This window comes from Somniosus microcephalus, chromosome 4 (genome assembly GCF_052327205.1).
Source record: "Somniosus microcephalus isolate GS21.2 chromosome 4, FLI_Smic_1.0, whole genome shotgun sequence".
Lineage (NCBI taxonomy): Eukaryota > Metazoa > Chordata > Chondrichthyes > Squaliformes > Somniosidae > Somniosus > Somniosus microcephalus.
Window position 1 is genome coordinate 86,399,143 of NC_140990.1, and position 18,740 is coordinate 86,417,882.

An 18,740-nucleotide genomic window follows, 5' to 3' on the forward strand; every position below is an offset into this window, starting at 1 on the left:
GACAGAATGTACTAGAAAGGCTGGGTATGCTTAGATTGGATAGGTCGCCTGGTCCAGATGGCTTGCTTCCCAGGTTGCTAAGGGAATTGGGGAAGGAGATAGCAGAAGGGCTTGCCATAATTTTCCAATCATCCCTTGATGCGGGGAGGTGCCTGAGGATTGAACAGTGGCAAATGTGACACCATTGTCCAAGAAAGGGTGCACTCTTTTGGATGCATCCTAAACCTAATAAATTGTAACTAATTGAACATTAAATGAAACTTAACAACTTAAATTAAAATTTTGTTGGCCGGGGTGATGATGCACTCCAGTCCCCACGCGCCCACCGGTCACAGAAGGCCTCGAGTGTGCCGGCGGACACCGCGTGCTCCATCTCCAGGGCCAGCCGGGCGCGAACGTGGCCGCAAAACAGAGGCAGGCAATCAGGCTGAACGACCGCCTCGACCGCCCGCTGCCTGGACCTGTTAATGGCCACTTTGTCCCGGCCCAGGAGCAGTCCTACGAGGAGGTCCTCCGACCTACCCGCTCCACTCCGCACCGGGTAACCGAAGATCAGGAGCGTGGGACTGAAGTGCAGCCAAAAATCGAGGAGCAGCCCCTTCAAATAATGGAACATGGGCTGCAACCTCTCACACTCCATGTAAACATGGAACACTTACTACAGAAAGGGTGTAAGGACAATCCTAGTAACTATAGGCTGGTCAGTTTAACATCAGTGGTGGGCAAAGTTTTAGAAACAATAATCAAGGAAAAAATTAACGGACACTTGGAGAGATTTAAGCTAATTAAGGCGAGCCAACACGGATTTGTAAAAGGCAGATCGTGTTTGACTAATCTAATTGAATTTTTGATTAAGTAACGGAGGATTGATGAAGGGAATGCAATGGATGTTGTCGACATGGATTTTAGCAAGGCATTTGACAAAGTACCACATAGAAGGCTGGTTAACAAAATTGAGGCTCAAGGAATAGGTGGGTCAGTGGCAGCTTGGATAAGGAATTGGCTTAAGGACAGAAAACAGCGAGTTGTGGTAAATGGCTGTTTTTCAGACTGGAGAATGGTAGACAGTGGTGTTCGCCAAGGGTCAGTGCTGGGGCCACTGCTTTTTTTGATATATATAAATGACCTGGATATTGGAATACAGAGTAGAATTTCTAAATTTGCCGATGACACAAAACTTGGGGGTATGGCAAACAGTGATGATGACATCAATCAACAGCAACAGGACATAGAAAGGCTAGCGGGGCTTAGTGCACACCCCAGCTCCTCTTTCACCCCTACTCTCCAACCCCCCTCACCCAAACTCCTCTTTCACCCCTAATCCTCTTTCACCCCTACTCTCCAACCCCCCTCACCCCAACTCCTCTTTCACCCCTGCACCCCAACCCCCTCACCCCAACTCCCCTTTCACCCCAACTCCTCCTTCACCCCTACACCCCAACCCCCTCACCCCAACTCCCCTTTCACCCCAACTCCTCTTTCACCCCTACTCTCCAACCCCCTCACCCCAACTCCTCTTTCACCCCTACTCTCCAACCCCCCTCACCCCAACTCCTCTTTCACCCCTACTCTCCAATCCCCCTCACCCCAACTACTCTTTCACCCCAACTCCTCTTTCACCCCTACAACCAACTCCTCTTTCACCCCTACTCTCCAACCCCCTCACCCCAACTCCTCTTTCACCCCTACTCTCCAACCTCCCTCACCCCAACTCCTCTTTCACCCCTACTGTTCAACCCCCTCACCCCAACTTTTCACCCTTACTCTCCAACCCCCCTCACCCCAACTCCTCTTTCACCCCTACTCTCCCATCCCCCTCAGCCGAACTCCTCTTTCACCCCTACTCTCCAACCCCCCTCACCCCAACTCATCTTTCACCCCTACTCTCCACACCCCCTCACCCCAACCCCTCTTTCACCCCTCCTCTCCAAACCCCTCACCCCAACTCCGCTTTCACCCCTACTCTCCAATCCCCCTCAGCCCAACTCCTCTTTCACCCCTACTCTCCAACCCCCCTCACCCAAACTCCCCTTTCACCCCTACTCTCCAACCCCCCTCACCCCAACTCCTCTTTCACCCCTACTCTCCAACTCCGCCTCACCCCAACTCCTCTTTCACCCCTACTCTCCAACCACCCTCACCCCAACTCCTCTTTCACCCCTACTCTCCAACCCCCTCACCCCAACTCCTCTTTTACCCCTACTTTCCAACTCCCCTCACCCCAACTATCCAAATTCCCTCACCCCAACTCCTCTTTCACTCCTACTTTGCAACTCCCCTCACCCCTACTCTCCATCCCCCTCACCCCAAATCCTCCTTCATCCCTACTCTCCAACTCGACTCACCCCAACTTTCCAACACCCCTCACCCCAAATCCTCTTTCACCCCTGTGGGGACGGGAGCAGGGACTGCAGGGAGGATGAGCAACCTGGCCACAGCACCGTGGAATGGGGGGCCATTCAAGAGTGGGGAGTAACTAGAAATGTTGTAGTGGTAGGAGATATTATTATTAGGGGGATAGATAGAGTTCTCTGCAACCGAGAGCGAGAGTCCCGAAGGCTGTGTTGCCTACCCGGTGCCAGGGTTAAGGACATCTCCTCTGGGCTGGAAAGAAACTTGCAGTGGGAGGGGGTGGATCCAGCTGTCGTGGTCCATGTTGGTACGAATGACGTAGATAGGACTAGGAAGCCAGTTCTGTTAAAGGAGTATGAACGGCTAGGAGTCAAGTTAAAAAACAGAACCTCAAGGGTAATAATCTCAGGATTATTACCTGAGCCACAAGCGAATTTGGCTAGGACAAATAAAATTAGAGAGTTAAATGCGTGGCTCAAAGACTGGTGTGGGAGAAATGGGTTTTGCTTCCTGGGACACTGGCACCAGTACTGGGGCAGGAGGGAGCTGTTCCGTTGGGATGGGCTTCACTTGGCCAGTGCTGGGACTAGAGTCCTGGCGGATCATATAACTAGGGCTGTAGAGAGGGCTTTAAACTAACTAGTGGGGGGGAGGTTCCTAGAGAGCAAATAATAAAAATGACAACAGAGAAGGTCATAGACTTAGGTAGCAGTGGGGAAATTAAAAACCAGAGCATGTCAGGAAGGGGCAGAAGGTATGGAGTAAAAGGTAAAGTAATAAAAAGGGCAAAAGCAGGAACTAAGGCCTAGAAATTCATTGTAGCCACTTTTGGGGCGGTAAAGTCGGGCGGCCGCTAAAGTTTGCGCCCGCCGCCATATCGAGGCCACTTCTCCGATATTCATTAGCTTCGCCCTAAGAGTTTGCTCGAGCGCTAAAACTGGCGCTGCACGCCTCTCTTTAGGCGCTAAGCCGGCGGGCCGGGGTGCTAAACCGGAAGTTGGGCGCAGGGCAGGTGCGGCGAGCTGCTGATTGACGGCAGACACTCTGGCTCCGGTGAGCTCTTAAAGGGGGAGGGTGGATCTGTTTTTTTGAAAGGCCGACACTGGTGTATTTGTGGTTTTGGGGAGGGTTTCTCTCCATCAGTTTGTTATGTGTTCCCGGCACACCACCATCCTCCTCCTCCTCCTCCTTCTCCTCCTCCTCCCCAGCCAGCCATACCATTTCTAGTACAGGAGGGCCCTTTAATTTGCGCTCCCCGCGGCCCGCATCGGCTGTGTACCGTTCCACTTCACAGTCGTTAGGGCCGCCCGGCGCACAATGGGCCGGCGCGAGTGAAGTTCCGGTTTGGGGCGCACAAAGGGCGTTGCACAACGAAATGACGTCATGATCTGCGCGCGCAGCAGGGCGCGCGCTAAGACTTTGCGCCGGCGCTAAATGTGTACTGAAGTTGGGGCGAGGCGCAGATCGCGCTGCGCCCGGGCGCTAAGCGCCTAGCGCTCGAGATCTACTCCTCCTAAGGCGCTAACGGCTGGCGCGCCCAACTGAATTTCTAGGCCTAAGTGTCACAAATCATATTTGAAAGTTCTCTATCTGAATGCACGTAGCATTCGTAACAAAATAGACGAGTTAATGGCACAAATAACTACATATGGGTATGATCTTGTGGCCATTACAGAAACATGGCTGCAGGGTGACAATGCCTGGGAATTAAACATACCAGGTTATTTAACGATCAGGAAGGACAGGCAGGAAGGAAGGGGAGGTGGGGTGGCTATGTTAATAAAAGAAGGAATCACTGTAATACAGAGAAATGATATTGGGTCAAAAGATCAGGATAATGAAACAGTTTGGGTGGAGGTAAGGAATAATAAGGGGAAAAAAACACTAGTGGGCGTAGTCTATAGGCCTCCAAACATTTGCAACTATGTTGGACGGAGTATCAATCAGGAAATAGTTGAGGCTTGTAATAAGGGAACATTTATAATTATGGGGGATTTTAACTATCATATTAATTGGACAAATCAAATTGGGCAGGGCTGCCTTGAGGATGAGTTCATTGAGTGTATTAGGGATGGTTATCTTGAGCAGTATGTAACTGAACTGACCAGGGGGCAAGCAACCTTAGATCTGGTCCTGTGTAACGAGACAGGATTAATTAAAAATGTCCTAGTAAAGGATCCCCTTGGAATGAGTGACCATAACATGGTTGAATTCCATATTCAATTAGAGGGTGAGAAGGTTGGATCTCAAACAAGCGTGCTAAGCTTGAATAAAGGAGACTATGAAGGTATGAGAGCGGAATTGAGTAGAGTGGATTGGGAAAATAGATTAAAGGGTAAGACGATACATGATCAGTGGTGTACATTTAAGGAGTTATTTTACAACTTCCAAAAAATATATATTCCACTGAGAAGAAAAGGGTGTAAAAGAAAAGACAGCCATCCATGGCTAATTAAAGAAATTAAGGATAGTATTCAACAAAGCCAAATCTAGTGGGGGGATAGAGGATTGGGAAAACTTTAAAAGACAGCAAAAAATTACAAACAGATTGATTAAGAAAGGGAAGATAGATTATGAAAGTAAATTAGCAAAAAATATAAAAACAGATAGTAAGAGTTTTTATAGTTATATAAAAAGAAAAAGGGTGGCTAAAGTAAATGTTGGTCCCTTAGAGGATGAGACCGGGAAATTAATGGTGGGAAATATGGAGATGGCAAAAACACTGAATGAATATTTTGTATCAGTCTTTACAGTAGAAGACACTAAGAATATCCCAACACTGGACAAACAGGGGGCTATAGGGGGGGAGGAGATAAAAACAATCAAAATCACTAAGGAAGTGGTACTCAGTAAAATAATGGGACTCAAGGCGGATAAATCACCTGGACCTGATGGCTTACATCCTAGGGTCTTGAGGGAAGTGGCGGTAGGGATTGTGGATGCATTGGTAATAATTTTCCAAAACTCCCTGGACTCAGCAAAGGTCCCGGCAGACTGGAAAACTGCTAATGTAACACCCTTATTTAAAAAGGGCAGTAGACAGAAGGCTGGAAACTATAGACCGGTTAGCCTAACATCTGTGGTAGGTAAAATATTGGAGTCCATTATTAAGGAGACAGTAACAGGACATTTGGATAATCATCATTTAATAGGACAAAGTCAGCATGGTTTTATGAAGGGGAAGTCATGTTTGACAAATTTGCTGGAGTTCTTTGAGGAAGTAACATACAGGGTGGATAAAGGGGAACCACTGGACGTAGTGTATTTAGACTTCCAAAAGGCATTTGACAAGGTGCCACACAAAAGATTATTGCATAAGATAAAAAATCACAGGATTGGGGGTAATATTCTGGCATTGATAGAGGATTGGCTATCTAACAGAAGGCAGAGAGTTGGGATAAATGTTTCATTCTCAGACTGGCAATCAGTAACTAGTGGTGTTCCGCAGGGGTCAGTGCTGGGTCCCCAACTCTTTACAATCTATATTAACGATTTGGAGGAGGGGACCGAGTGTAACATATCAAAGTTTGCAGATGATACTAAGATGGGAGGGAAAGCATTGAGTGAGGAGGACATAAAAAACCTGCAAGGGGACATAGACAGGCTAAGTAAGTGGGCAGAGATTTGGCAGATGGAATACAATATTGGAAAGTGTGAGGTTATGCACTTTGGCAGGAAAAATCGTAGAGCAAGTTATTATCTTAATGGCAAGAAACTGGAAAGTACTGAAGTACAAAGGGATCTGGGGGTCCTGGTGCACGAAACTCAAAAGGTTAGTATGCAGTTGCAGCAAGTGATTCAGAAGGCCAATGGAATGTTGTCTTTCATTGCTAGGGGGATAGAATATAAAAATAGGGAGGTATTGCTTCAGTTGTACAAGGTATTGGTGAGACCGCACCTGGAATACTGTGTACAGTTTTGGTGTCGATACTTAAGAAAGGACATACTTGCTCTCGAGTCAGTACAAAGAAGGTTCACTCGGTTAATCCCGGGGATGAGGGGATGGACATATGAGGAGAGGTTGAGTAGATTGGGACTCTACTCATTGGAGTTCAGAAGAATGAGAGGCGATCTTATTGAAACATATAAGATTGTGAAGGGGTTGGATCGGGTGGATGCAGGGAGGATGTTCCCGATGATGGGTGAAACTAGAACTAGGGGGCATAGTCTTAGAATAAGGGGCTGCTCTTTCAAAACTGAGATGAGGAGGAACTACTTCACTCAGAGGGTGGTAGGTCCATGGAATATGCTGCCCCAAAAAGCTGTAGAAGCTACATCATTACATAAATTTAAAACAGAAATAGACAGTTTCTTAGAAGTAAAGGGAATTAAGGGTTACGGGGAGCGGGCAGGAATTTGGACATGAGTCTAGGTTCGGATCGGACATGGCCCTGTGGGTAGCGGAGCGGGCCCAGGGGCCATGTAGCCTGATCCTGCTCCTATTTCGTGTGTCTAATTCTGTTAGATTCAGGAGATGGTTCTGTGATAGTAGATTGGCAGTTAGGATCAGATCAGCCATGATCGTATTGAATGGCGGAGCAGGCTCGAGGGGCCGATTGGCCTACTCCTGCTCCTATTTCTTATGTTCTTATGTAAGTCAGGATGGTGTGTGACTTGGAGGGGAACTTGGAGGTGGTGGTGTTTGTTAAGTATGTGTATTGTATTGAACAATTAACACAAAGACTTAAACGTATAACTCAAACAGGTCTTTACTGGTTGGAGGTAGGGACTGCACGTAGGTCTTTACTTCATGCCCACAGGCGGGAACTGAGGGGAGATCAGTACCCACAGTACTATTTTTACCCCTATGGCCAGGAGTGGTACTGCGTATCACTACGCCCTACAAGTAGTGCAGTCCTGTCCATAGGTTCAAAGTAGCACACATATTACATACACAACATTCCTCCCTTCCTAGCTTTACAGTCATCTCCCCATTTAACATAACGTAATAACATATATACATATATAACTTCAGGTTTACATAACAGAATAACATAGATACATAGATAACTTCATGTCAAAACAGATCACAGATTCAGTCTCTGCGGAAAACAGTTCACAGATTCAATCTCTGTGGTGTAGTCGGTTCACGTTGCTGGAGTGACTCATTCAATAGTCCTTCCATGGATTTAACAGTTTGAACTTCCGAACTGAATTGGCTCCGTTCGGAGGGACCACGTGTGTGATCTGGTAGAGGTAATAATGGTTCAGATGGGTCATCTTCTGTTTCGACTTTTCCTTTTCTGCTTCTTGGAGACTCTCTGGGCTCCACTGTCAGCTGCCAGCTGCATGCGCAGTTCCTCCTTCTCTTCCTCCTTTTTCCGTAGTAGAGCCACCTTCTCCCGATGTTCCGTAGACTTTCGGTGCTCCTCCATGATTTCTGTATGGTGGGAGTCGAAGTTACAAGTTGGGCAGGACAGGACATAGTAATATTCGGTGTCGTCCTGATCTAGGCCAGCGAGAGGGTCTTCTATTTCCTCCATACCCAGCTGGGCGTTAGCCAGCTTTTGTTCCAAGTCTAGACATCTTTCCTGAAGAGACTTCTTCATGCGTACCTCTTCATCCAGCTTTTTCTGGGCTTTCAGCAAGTCGTTTACTAATGACCTCATTTGAGATTTTACTACTTCAACTTCTTTTGGAGATTGATTGATCGGACTATTCAATCCCTCTACCGGAGCAGCTGTTTCAGCGGTCTGTTGTTCTACGTTGACGTGAGTCAGCGTACTTTTGGCATCCAAGGGCTGCTCTGTTGCAGTCATCTCAGTCTGTGTTGCCACCTCAGCTCTTCCAATAACCTTTGAGAGCTCCGAACCCCTTTCGTTTGAATATTGAAGTCCGTGTTCAAGTTTTTCCCATTTCAGAGTCCTGTCCTTCAGCATATGCAGGAGTTGGCTGACCGTTAACTCCTCTGACATCAGACGTTTTGTGTGCTCCTGCTCCATTTTCTCCATCAGCTGCTTCTGTTGTCTTTCCAGATTCTCCAACTCTATATCAAAGAACTCTTTCGTTGCATTCAACTCTTGCTCAAAACGGCGAAGCATTTGTTCTAATTGCTGTTGTAGTTTGAAATGGAGTTGAGTTCGAGCCCGGTGTCCCTCAGAAATGGGCACATCAGTAGACTTGCCAGACTCAGAATCCACAGTTAAACTATGTTGTTGTTGCTCAGTGGAATTCTGTGCTGAAACTTTGTCTTTTGCACCTGAGTTGGGCTTACCATCATCCGTTCCAGAGTCTGGGCCGACTATCTTCACCGAGTTCTCACTCGTTATTGTTTGTAGGAAATGCCAGTCCATATTCATTTTCCTAATCCACTCCCATCCTAGTAGTGGAGAACCTCCTTCAGATATCACATATAAGTCCAGTATTTGACTGTCTTCGCCCTTGTGGACCACTGCAACCTCTATTTTCCCGATGGGGTACACTCTTTGCCCTGTGTATGTTTTCAATATAATCCCCGTATCCTGTAGGGGAATATGTTGGAATAACTTTCCGTAATCTTTCTTATTTATGACCGTCAATGCCGATCCAGTGTCCAATTCCAGTTTTACTTGGACTCCTTCTATCTGAAGAGTGACCCAAATTGTCTGGAGGTCTGCACCCTTACCAGCGTTGAGTACTCTTAAGCTAGCCAGTTCATTACAGTTTAAGCTAGCCAGTTCATTACTGCTAGCGTCTGAATCGGACTCCTGTTCGGTCACCTTGTGTACCTTTGCGTATTTTCCTTGCGGTGACTTCTTGTTGCTGGTCTTCTTCCCTGACCTGCATACTCTAGCTATATGTCCAAGCCTACCACAAGTTCTACATTCTTGGTTTTTAAACCAACACTGGTTCTGATCATGCGTTGTCTTTCCACAATGATAACATTTGCCAGAACTCACACCCAATTTGTGTGCACTGAGCTCCGGTGACCATAGCTGCATTACTGCCGTGCCTCTCGCTGCGGCTTCGTGTGCTGCTGCCATAGTGACCGCCTTCTCAAGCGTCAGCTCATTCTCCTCGAGCAGTCGCTTTTGTGTATCCTGTTTAAATAAACCAAACACAAATTTGTCTCGTAGTGCATCTGTCAGTCCCGTTCCAAACTGGCAATATTTCGCTAATTTACGCAATTCCAGCAAATATTCAGCATTGCTTTCATGCTGTAGCTGCCTTCTGTCGTAAAATTTAAATCGTTCCGCTAGCATCAGCGGCGTGGGGTTTAGATGATCTTTCAGGACAGTAACAATCTCATCGAACGTCTTATCCGCCGGTTCATCTGGTGATAACAGGTGTTTCAATTGCCCGTATGTCTTCACACCCATTAAATTTAATAATGTTAGAGCTTTATCTTGGTCACGAATTTTATTGGCCTTACAATAATTTTTTACTCTTTCAACACATATGGCCCAATCTTCGAGGTCACTATCAAAGGTGCTAATATTCCCGTGTTTAGGCATTGTAGATTTGCAATTTCTCAGATTTTATTTTGTTTACTTGTTATCAAAGATGGCAGCTTCCCGCTCTTGCCGTCGTCCTCCGCCCACAAAATGGCGGTTTTCCCGCGCTTGGCGGTCTTCACCTGTCCCCCGACGCCATCTCCCTTCAGCCCCCGAGTGCGGCCCTTATCTTCGCCGCGATCGCCCGAGTGCGGCCCTTATCAGCGGATGCGATCGCTGGATCGCGAAGTGGCCCCTGACCGAAGCGGCTCTTGCTCGCTCCCTCCCGGGCTCTGGCTTACCCGCTCGCGCGTTTCACCGCGGCTCTTATCAGGGATTGCGATCGCCCTTATCTTCTCCAACTTCCCCAGCCCTGTCTTTGCAGCCAACGCTGCACGGCTTACCCCACCACCTAGGTTGAACAAGGAAACTGCAGAAAGACTTCTGTCAGTCGCTGGAAGCTGTCAGGATGGCTGCTGCACTCCAGTGCTCAGTCGCTGATGGAGGCTTCAGAGTCCTAAAGCCTGTCGCTTCTAGTGGGGTGGTGATGTTTGAAACCTCTCTTCAACTGCCGCAGGGTAAGAACCTGACTCGTCGCCAGTGTTAAGTATGTGTATTGTATTGAACAATTAACACAAAGACTTAAACGTATAACTCAAACAGGTCTTTACTGGTTGGAGGTAGGGACTGCACGTAGGTCTTTACTTCATGCCCACAGGCGGGAACTGAGGGGAGATCAGTACCCACAGTACTATTTATACCCCTATGGCCAGGAGTGGTACTGCGTATCACTACGCCCTACAAGTAGTGCAGTCCTGTCCATAGGTTCAAAGTAGCACACATATTACATACACAACAGTGTTCCCATGCGCCTGCTGCCATTGTTCTTCTAGGTGGAAGAGTTTGTGGGTTTGGGAGGTGTTGCCGAAGAAGTCTTGGTAAGTTGCTGCAGTCCATCTTATAGATGGTACACACTGCAGCCACAGTACGCCGGTGGTGGAGGGAGTGAATGTTTAAGGTGGTGGATGGGGTGCCAATCAAGCAGGCTGTTTTGCCCTGGATGGTGTCGAGCTTCTTGAGTGTTGTTGGAGCTGCACTCATCCAGGCAAGTGGAGAGTATTCCATCACACTCCTGACTTGTGCCTTGTAAATGGTGGAAAGGCTTTGGGGAGTCAGGATTTAATTATAATTTGGAGTTGATTGTTTGTGCCCCTTTAAAAAGGGGCTCTCTCGGTAATGTGACATTGATTGATGAAAATGTCATTCTAATTGGCATTTTAAAAGAGTTGAACATCCTTTCGTGCCTCCCAGGCTTGGGAATTATCAAAGTCTGAGTTCATGGATACAGCTTGTTAGATTATGAGTCTTGCTATATAACTATAATATTGTAAGAATATTACAATAAGTATGCCTTTGTAGCATCTCCCATATGAATATTTTGCACACATTTAGTATAGGAGTTGTATTACTGTAGAATCTACACATTAAAAATAAAGCCTGTGCTCGGGGAGTAAGGTGTGTGGAGTGTTTCATTGGAGATCACGAACTCAACTAGGAATAGCATAAAAGCTCGTGAGGATTGTAAACGACTTCAGTCTGACATACACTGGAGATTGCTGTCAGTGACTGTCGGGTTGGTTTATATCAGACAGGAGGAAATTGGTGTCAGTGATTGTGGGGTTGCTTTATATCTGCTCTTTCAAAACTGAGATGAGGAGGAACTACTTCACTCAGAGGGTGGTAGGTCCATGGTATATGCTGCCCCAAAAAGCTGTAGAAGCTACATCATTACATAAATTTAAAACAGAAATAGACAGTTTCTTAGAAGTAAAGGGAATTAAGGGTTACAGGGAGCGGGCAGGAATTTGGACATGAGTCTAGGTTCGGATCGGACATGGCCCTGTGGGTAGCGGAGTGGGCCCAGGGGCTGTGTAGCCTGATCCTGCTCCTATTTCGTGTGTCTAATTCTGTTAGATTCAGGAGATGGTTCTGTGATAGTAGATTGGCGGTTAGGATCAGATCAGCCATGATCTTATTGAATGGTGGAGCAGGCTCGAGGGGCCGATTGGCCTACTCCTGCTCCTATTTCTTATGTTCTTATGTTCTTATGTTTCCAACTCCCCTCACCCCAACTCCCCTCACCCCAACTCTCCAACCCCCCTCACCCCAACCCCTCTTTCACCCCTACTCTCCAACCCCCCTCACTCCAACTCCTTTCACCCCTGCTCTCCAACCCCCCTCACCCCAACTCCTCTTTCAGTCCTACTTTTACTGACTTCAATGGAAAACAAACTGACATTTGGATCCTGTCAGGTTTTGAAAGAGATTTACAAATGATTCTGGAGGTTCTTCGAGTTGGGAACTTTCTTTATTCTGTCCACTCGGGGAGTGTGATAACAGACTTTCTCCTGTGAATGTAGAGCTGGAGTATTGGGCCATGATGTGTTTACTTGTTCATCCTGTTGACTTTAAAAATTGAGTCTTGTGGTTTCAGACACCAGATAATCAAGCTCACAACAGATTGTCTTTTACTGACTTTATTAACAGCACTGCAAAAATACAGACAGAGTATAATTACCCGACCCGGAGAACAGGGATAATACAATGGATTCAGAGGTCTCTTCTCCCCAGGTCTGTTCTAACAAGCTGCGACTACACTGGCGATATTTATATTTAACTTGTTTACCACATTATTGACCTGGCCCTGCCCAAACCAGAACCACAAAGATATCTGTGCATTGTTCTGACTGTGACCACAAGGCTGTGTCACTATCACACACACACACTGTTTCCTTCTTTCACATCTCCATACACAGACCATCTCTTTACACATCCCCTTTCTACACAATTGCAGCCGACATGAGCAAGGACGTGAGGGTCATTAAAAGACACACTTATTCCATGACTGCAAAGGTTACACTGGGACAAATCTTCAGTTATTTTCCATTACAGGCAAAATGCAGAGTTGTCCAGCAGCACATGGCACCTTAACAGAGTCTCATTAGCCTACAGGCTTTTGTTAAATACATTTGCTGAGTGACTTTAAATTTAAACCAGGTTTGCAGGTGTGATGCTCTGTTCACACATCGAAGGTGAGAGAGATGCTGTGGGGCACACGCTAAATCCAGTAGCTGTAAGTGATTAACAGACTGGGTTTTGTGTTTAGTGATCCCGGGCGTGTTACCGATGTCTTCCCTGGATGCCAAGGCTAGGAGAGGCACTCTGGAATGTATGGGGAGCTGGGACTTGTCCATGAGAGTAATCGAAGAGTAATCAGCAGAGGAAAAAGTACTTGAACAACTAATGGGACTAAAAGGCGATAAATCTCCTGGACCTGATGGCCTACATCCTAGGATTCTAAAAGAGGTGGCTGCAGAGATAGTGGATGCATTGGTTGTGATCTTCCAAAATTCCCTAGGTTCTAGAACAGTCACAGTGGATTGGAAGGTGGCAAATGTAACCCGCTATTCCAGAAAGGAGGGAGAGAGAAAACAGGGAACTACAGACCAGTTACCCTGACATCAGTTGTTGGGAAAATGCTGAAATGCATTATTAAGGAAGTGGTTTCAGGGCACTTAGAAAATCATAACATGATTAGGCAGAGTCAACATGGAAAATTGTGTTTAATAAATTTATTAGAGTTTTTTGAGGAGTATCTAGCAGGGTCAATAAAGGGGAACCAGTGGATGTAGTATATTTGGATTTCCAAAAGGCATTCGATAAGGTGCCACATAATAGGTTGTTATTCAAAGGGCTCATGTGGTTGGGGTAATGTATTTGCATGCATAGAGAATTGGTTAACGGACAGAAAACAGAGAGTAGGGATAAATGGGTCATTTTCAGGTAGGCAGGCTGTAACTAGGAAGGTGCCGCAAGGATCACTGCTTGGGCCTCAGCTATTTACAATTTATATTAATGACTTAAATGAAGGGACCGGGTGTAATGTATCCAAGTTTGCTGATGATACAAAGCTAGGTGGGACAGTAAGCTGTGAGGAGAACACAAAGAATCTGCAAAGGGATATAGATAGACTAAGTGAGTGGGCAGTAAGGTGGCAGACGGAGTGTAATGTGAGGAAATCTGAAGTTATTCACTTTGGTAGGAAGAATAGAAAAACAGAATATTTTTTAAATGGTGAGTAACTATTAAATGTTGGTGTTCAGAGATTTAGGTGGCCTTGTACAGGAAACACAGAAAGCTAGCATGCAGGTACAGCAAGCAGTTAGGAAGAAAATGGCATGTTGGCCTTTATTGCAAGGGGGTTGGAGTATAAGAGTAAGGAAGTCTTGCTACAATTGTACAGGGCCTTGGTGAGACCACACCTGGAGTACTGCGCACAGTTTTGGTCTCCTTATCTGAGGAAGGATATACATGTCTTAGAGGTGGTGCAACAAAGGTTTTCTTGATTGACTGCTGGGATGAGAGGGTTGTCCTATGAGAAGATAATTGTGTAGAATGGGCCTATACTCTCTGGAGTTTAGAAGAATGAGAGGTGATCTCATTCAAACATTCTGAGGGGGATTGACAGGGTAGATGCTGAGAGGTTGTTTCCCCTGGCTGGAGAGTCTAGAACTAGGGGGCGTAGTCTCAGGATAAGGGGTCGGCCATTTAAGACTGAGATGAGGAGGAATTTCTTCACTCAGAGGGCTGTGAATCTTTGGAATTCTCTGCCCCAGAGGGCTGTGATTGTTGAGTCTTTGAGTATATTCAAGGCTGAGGTAGAAAGATTTTTGGAATCAAGGGATATGGAGATCAGGCGGGAACGTGGAGTTGAGGTCGATGATCAGCCCTGATGTTATTGAATGGCGGAGCAGGCTCGAGGGGCCGAATGGCCCACTCCTGCTCTAATTATTATGTTAACTTATGTTCTTACACCGTGGGGGAGAAATTCCCCTCGAGCCCTGTTTGGGGCGCTAAATCACAAAAGCTGGAAAAATTAGTGCCAGGCGCTAACCTCTTCCAGCCTCTCTGAAATTCCCATTTTTTGCTCCAAGAGGGAAGTGGAGCGGTAAACCAAGCTCTGCACATCCTCCTTGGAGCGCAAGAGGAGGAAAGTTCATGACCCGGGGCGATGTGCTCAGCAGCGCCACCGGTGGCCAAGCGTGGCGCTGCCGCCTTGCAGGGGCTCTTCCCTGAATTAAAGGGAAGGGCCCCACGCTGCGACCTCTGCAGATTTTCTTAAACTTACCTGGACCACTGAGGTGGGGTGCTGAGCGATCAGCCTGGCACTCGAGCAGGGACCCCGCATCCGGAGGCGCAAAAAATAAGTTTTAAAAAATGCGACTTTTTTTCAGGGCGTCCGGCCACCTCACCTTTAACTCGCGCCCCCCCCCACCCAGCGGCCGGCCACCTCACCTTTAACTCGCGCCCCCCCCAGCGTCCAGCCACATCACCTTTAACTCGCGCCCCCCCCAGCGGCCGGCCACCTCACTTTTAACTCACGCCCCCCCCAGCGGCCGGCCACCTTACCTTTATCTCGCGCCCCCCCGCCCCCAGTGGCCGGCCACCTCACCTTTAACTCGCGCGCCCCCCCCAGCGTCCGGCCACCTCACCTTTAACTCGCGTCCCGCCCCCCCTAGCGGCCGCCCACCTCACCTTTAACTCGCGCCCACCCCCCAGCGTCCGGCCACCTCACCTTTAACTCGCGTCCCGCCCCCCTAGCGGCCGCCCACCTCACCTTTAACTCGCGCCCCCCCCACAGCGTCCAGCCACCTCACCTTTAACTCGTGCCCCCCCAGCGGCCGGCCACCTCACCTTTAACTCGCGCCCCCCCCCAGCGGCCGGCCACCTCACCTTTAACTCGCGCCCCCCCCAGCGGCCGGCCACCTCACCTTTAACTCACGTCCCACCCCCCCTAGCGGCCGCCCACCTCACCTTTAACTCGCGCCCCCCCCCAGCGTCCAGCCACCTCACCTTTAACTCGTGCCCCCCCAGCGGCCGGCCACCTCACCTTTAACTCGCGCCCCCCCCCAGCGGCCGGCCACCTCACCTTTAACTCGCGCCCCCCCCAGCGGCCGGCCACCTCACCTTTAACTCGCGCCCCCCCCCTCAGCGGCCGGCCACCTCACCTTTAACTCACGTCCCCCACCCCCCCAGCGGCCGGCCACCTCACCTTCAACTCGCGCCCCCGCAGCAGTTGGCCACCTCACCTTTAACGTGCGCCCCCCCAGCGGCCGGCCACCTCACCTTTAACTCGCGCCCCCCCCCCAGCGGCCGGCCACCTCACCTTTAACTCATGCCCCCCCCCCAGCGGCCGGCCACCTCACCTTTAACTCGCACCCCACCAGCAGCCCTGCTCGCGTCCTCTGCTGCAGTCACTGCCATCGCCCGGCGCTGCTGCAGGGGGCGAAGGGCAATTTTTGTGCCGGGGCGATGCGTCCAGAGATGATGTCACAATCTCCCGGCGCACGAGATCGGTGCGCAACCCGGTAGTACCGCCGCTAACCTCCCAGGGAATTTGGCCACGGGAGGCGCAAAGGAGGGGAATTTCTCCCCCCCATGTGTTTAAAACAAAGCTGATTTATTTTGCATTGATCCAGAATATCAATCTCCAGCCCAGTTATAGGGATCATTAACATCAACAGGAACAAACCCCAACTGTCAGAATGAACATGGTTCAGTCCTGGATGTGATTAACAGCAGCAATAACAGCAGAATCCAACTTCGGCAGCAACGTGTGAACTCGCCGGTGTTTCAGCAGGTGGGATGACTGAGTGTATCCCTTCCCACACACGGAGCAGGTGAACGGTCTCTCCCCAGTGTGAACTCACTGGTGGCTCAGTCGGTGGGATGAATCGGCAAATCTCTTCCCACACACAGAGCAGGTGAATGGCCTCTCTCCAGTGTGAACTCGCTGGTGTCTCAGCAGCTGGGATGATGTAGCAAATCCTTTCTCACACACGGAGCAGGTGAACGGTTTCTCCCCAGTGTGAGTGCGTTGGTGTGTCCACAGATCATTACTTCTTTTAAGGGTCTTCTCACAGTCAGAACATTTAAAGGTCTCTCATCAGTGTGAACTCGCTGGTGTGTCAACAGGGTGGATGACTGAGCGAATCTCTTCCCACACACAGAGCAGATGAATGGCCTCTCCCCGGTGTGAGTGAGTTGGTGTCTTTGGAGGCTGGATGACTGAGTGAATCTCTTCCCACACACGGAACAGGTGAATGGCCTCTCCCCGGTGTGAACAGGCCGGTGTTTCAAAAGGTGGGGTAAACAAGTGAATCTCTTCCCACACACTGAGCAGATGAATGGCCTCTCACCAGTGTGAACTCGCTGGAGTATCAACAGGTGGGATGAACGAGGGAAACTCTTCCCACACACAGAGCAGGTGAACAGCCTCTCTCCAGTGTGTACTCGCTGGTGCGTAGTGAGGTTTGATGAACACGTGAATCTCTTCCCACACACTGGGCAGGTGAATGGCCTCTCCCCGGTATGAACTCGCTTGTGTGTCAAAAGTTGGACTGAACGAGTGAATCCCTTCCCACACACTGAGCAGTAGAAGGGCAGATCCCCAGTGTGAATGTCCTCATGTGTCAAAAGGTGGGCTAAATGAGTGAATCCCTTCCCACACACGAAGCAGTTGAACGGTCTCTCCTTGGTGTGAACTTGCTGGTGTTCAACGAGTTGCAATGACTGCCGGAACCTCTTCCCGCAGTGAGAGCAACAGAACGGTCTCTCGTCAGTGTGAACTCGCTGGTGTTTAATCAGCTCCTCAGAGGTTTTAAAGCTGTTCCCACAGTCAAAGCATTTAAAAGGTCTCTCATCAGCGTGATCAAGTTGGTGTGCAGTGAGGTGGGATGAACAAATGAATCCCTTCCCACACATGGAGCAAGTGAATGGCTTCTCCCTATTGCGAGCTTGCTGGCGTGTCAGCATGCTAGACAATTGAGTAAATCCCTTCCAACAGAAGGAGAAGGTGAACAGTCTCTTCCCAGTTTCCAGCTGAGATGGTTAATTGAATCCCTTCCCACAGTCCTCACATTTCCACGGTTTCTCCATGGTGCGGGTGTCCTTGTGTCTCTCGCCAGGTTGGACGATCGGTTGAAGCCTCATCCACACACACAACACGTGTACAGTTTCTCCCCGCTGTGAATAGTGTGATGTTTTTTCAGGCTGTGTAACTGGTTAAAGCTCTTTCCACAATCAGTGCACTGGAACACTCTCAATCGGGTGTGTGTGTCTCGGTGCTTTTCCAGTCACACTGATGTTTGAAATCTTTTCCCACAGACAGAACAGGCAAACATTTCTCCTTCCACATTCAAAGGCCAATGATATTCAGGTCCTGTCAACTCTGTCAGATCTTGATGTGATGTTTGTTTTGAGTTTGCGGTGTGTAAATGCTGCCCTTCTCACAGCCTGTAAAAGGAGTTTACAAAAGCCATCACCGTGAGTCCAGGATAGAAATTGACAAGATTCTCTCCTCCTGGTTCCTGGCCAAGGGGGCCGCGCATGTGCCCTGCTGCCCCCTGAGCCTCTCATTGAATGGCGGAGCAGGCTCGAGGGGCTGAATGGCCACTCCTGCTCCAATCTTCTATGATTCTATGTTTCAAGATGGCGGCCATTACCCCGGGCCTGTCACCGGGAGAAAGCCCCGCAACTGCCGCCCCGCTCGGGGCAAACGCCCGGCCCGGAGGCTCTTGTTCGGGGCCTCAGGCCCACCCCGGGTGTTTATAAAGCCTCCCCCCCCAGTTTTATTGCTCCCCCGCGCTCCACCACCTCCTCCCCGCTCCGGAATCTTCTCTCCGCCTTCCGCCGCCATCACCCGACTGATGGCACTGCGCATGCGCGGGACCCGCCCCGCACCGAGCTCTCCCTGCGCCTGCGCACAAGGCGCCCGGCAGCATTGATAGGGCCTATTCTGGCGCGCGGAGTATTCTGGGTAACAACCACCGCCATTTTAGTTAAAGAATGTGGAGGAAAAGTGAGTGGAATAGCTGAGGTCAGAGATACCTTTTTGAGGAGGGACTAGGAGGAGGC

At 48.9% G+C, this 18,740-nt stretch overlaps 1 pseudogene across 1 annotated transcript in view; it reads right to left on the bottom strand.

Annotated features, from left to right (window-relative positions):
• Nucleotides 1-18,740, bottom strand: part of LOC147119428 (uncharacterized) — a 66,740-nt pseudogene that overhangs the window by 21,885 nt on the left and 26,115 nt on the right. Inside the window, exons 3-4 of the transcript XR_015077881.1 lie at nt 16,810-17,204; nt 16,439-16,726 (exon numbers count right to left, since the gene is read on the bottom strand). The product of XR_015077881.1 is annotated as an uncharacterized LOC147119428 (transcript). The remainder of the gene's footprint in view (nt 1-16,438; nt 16,727-16,809; nt 17,205-18,740) is intronic.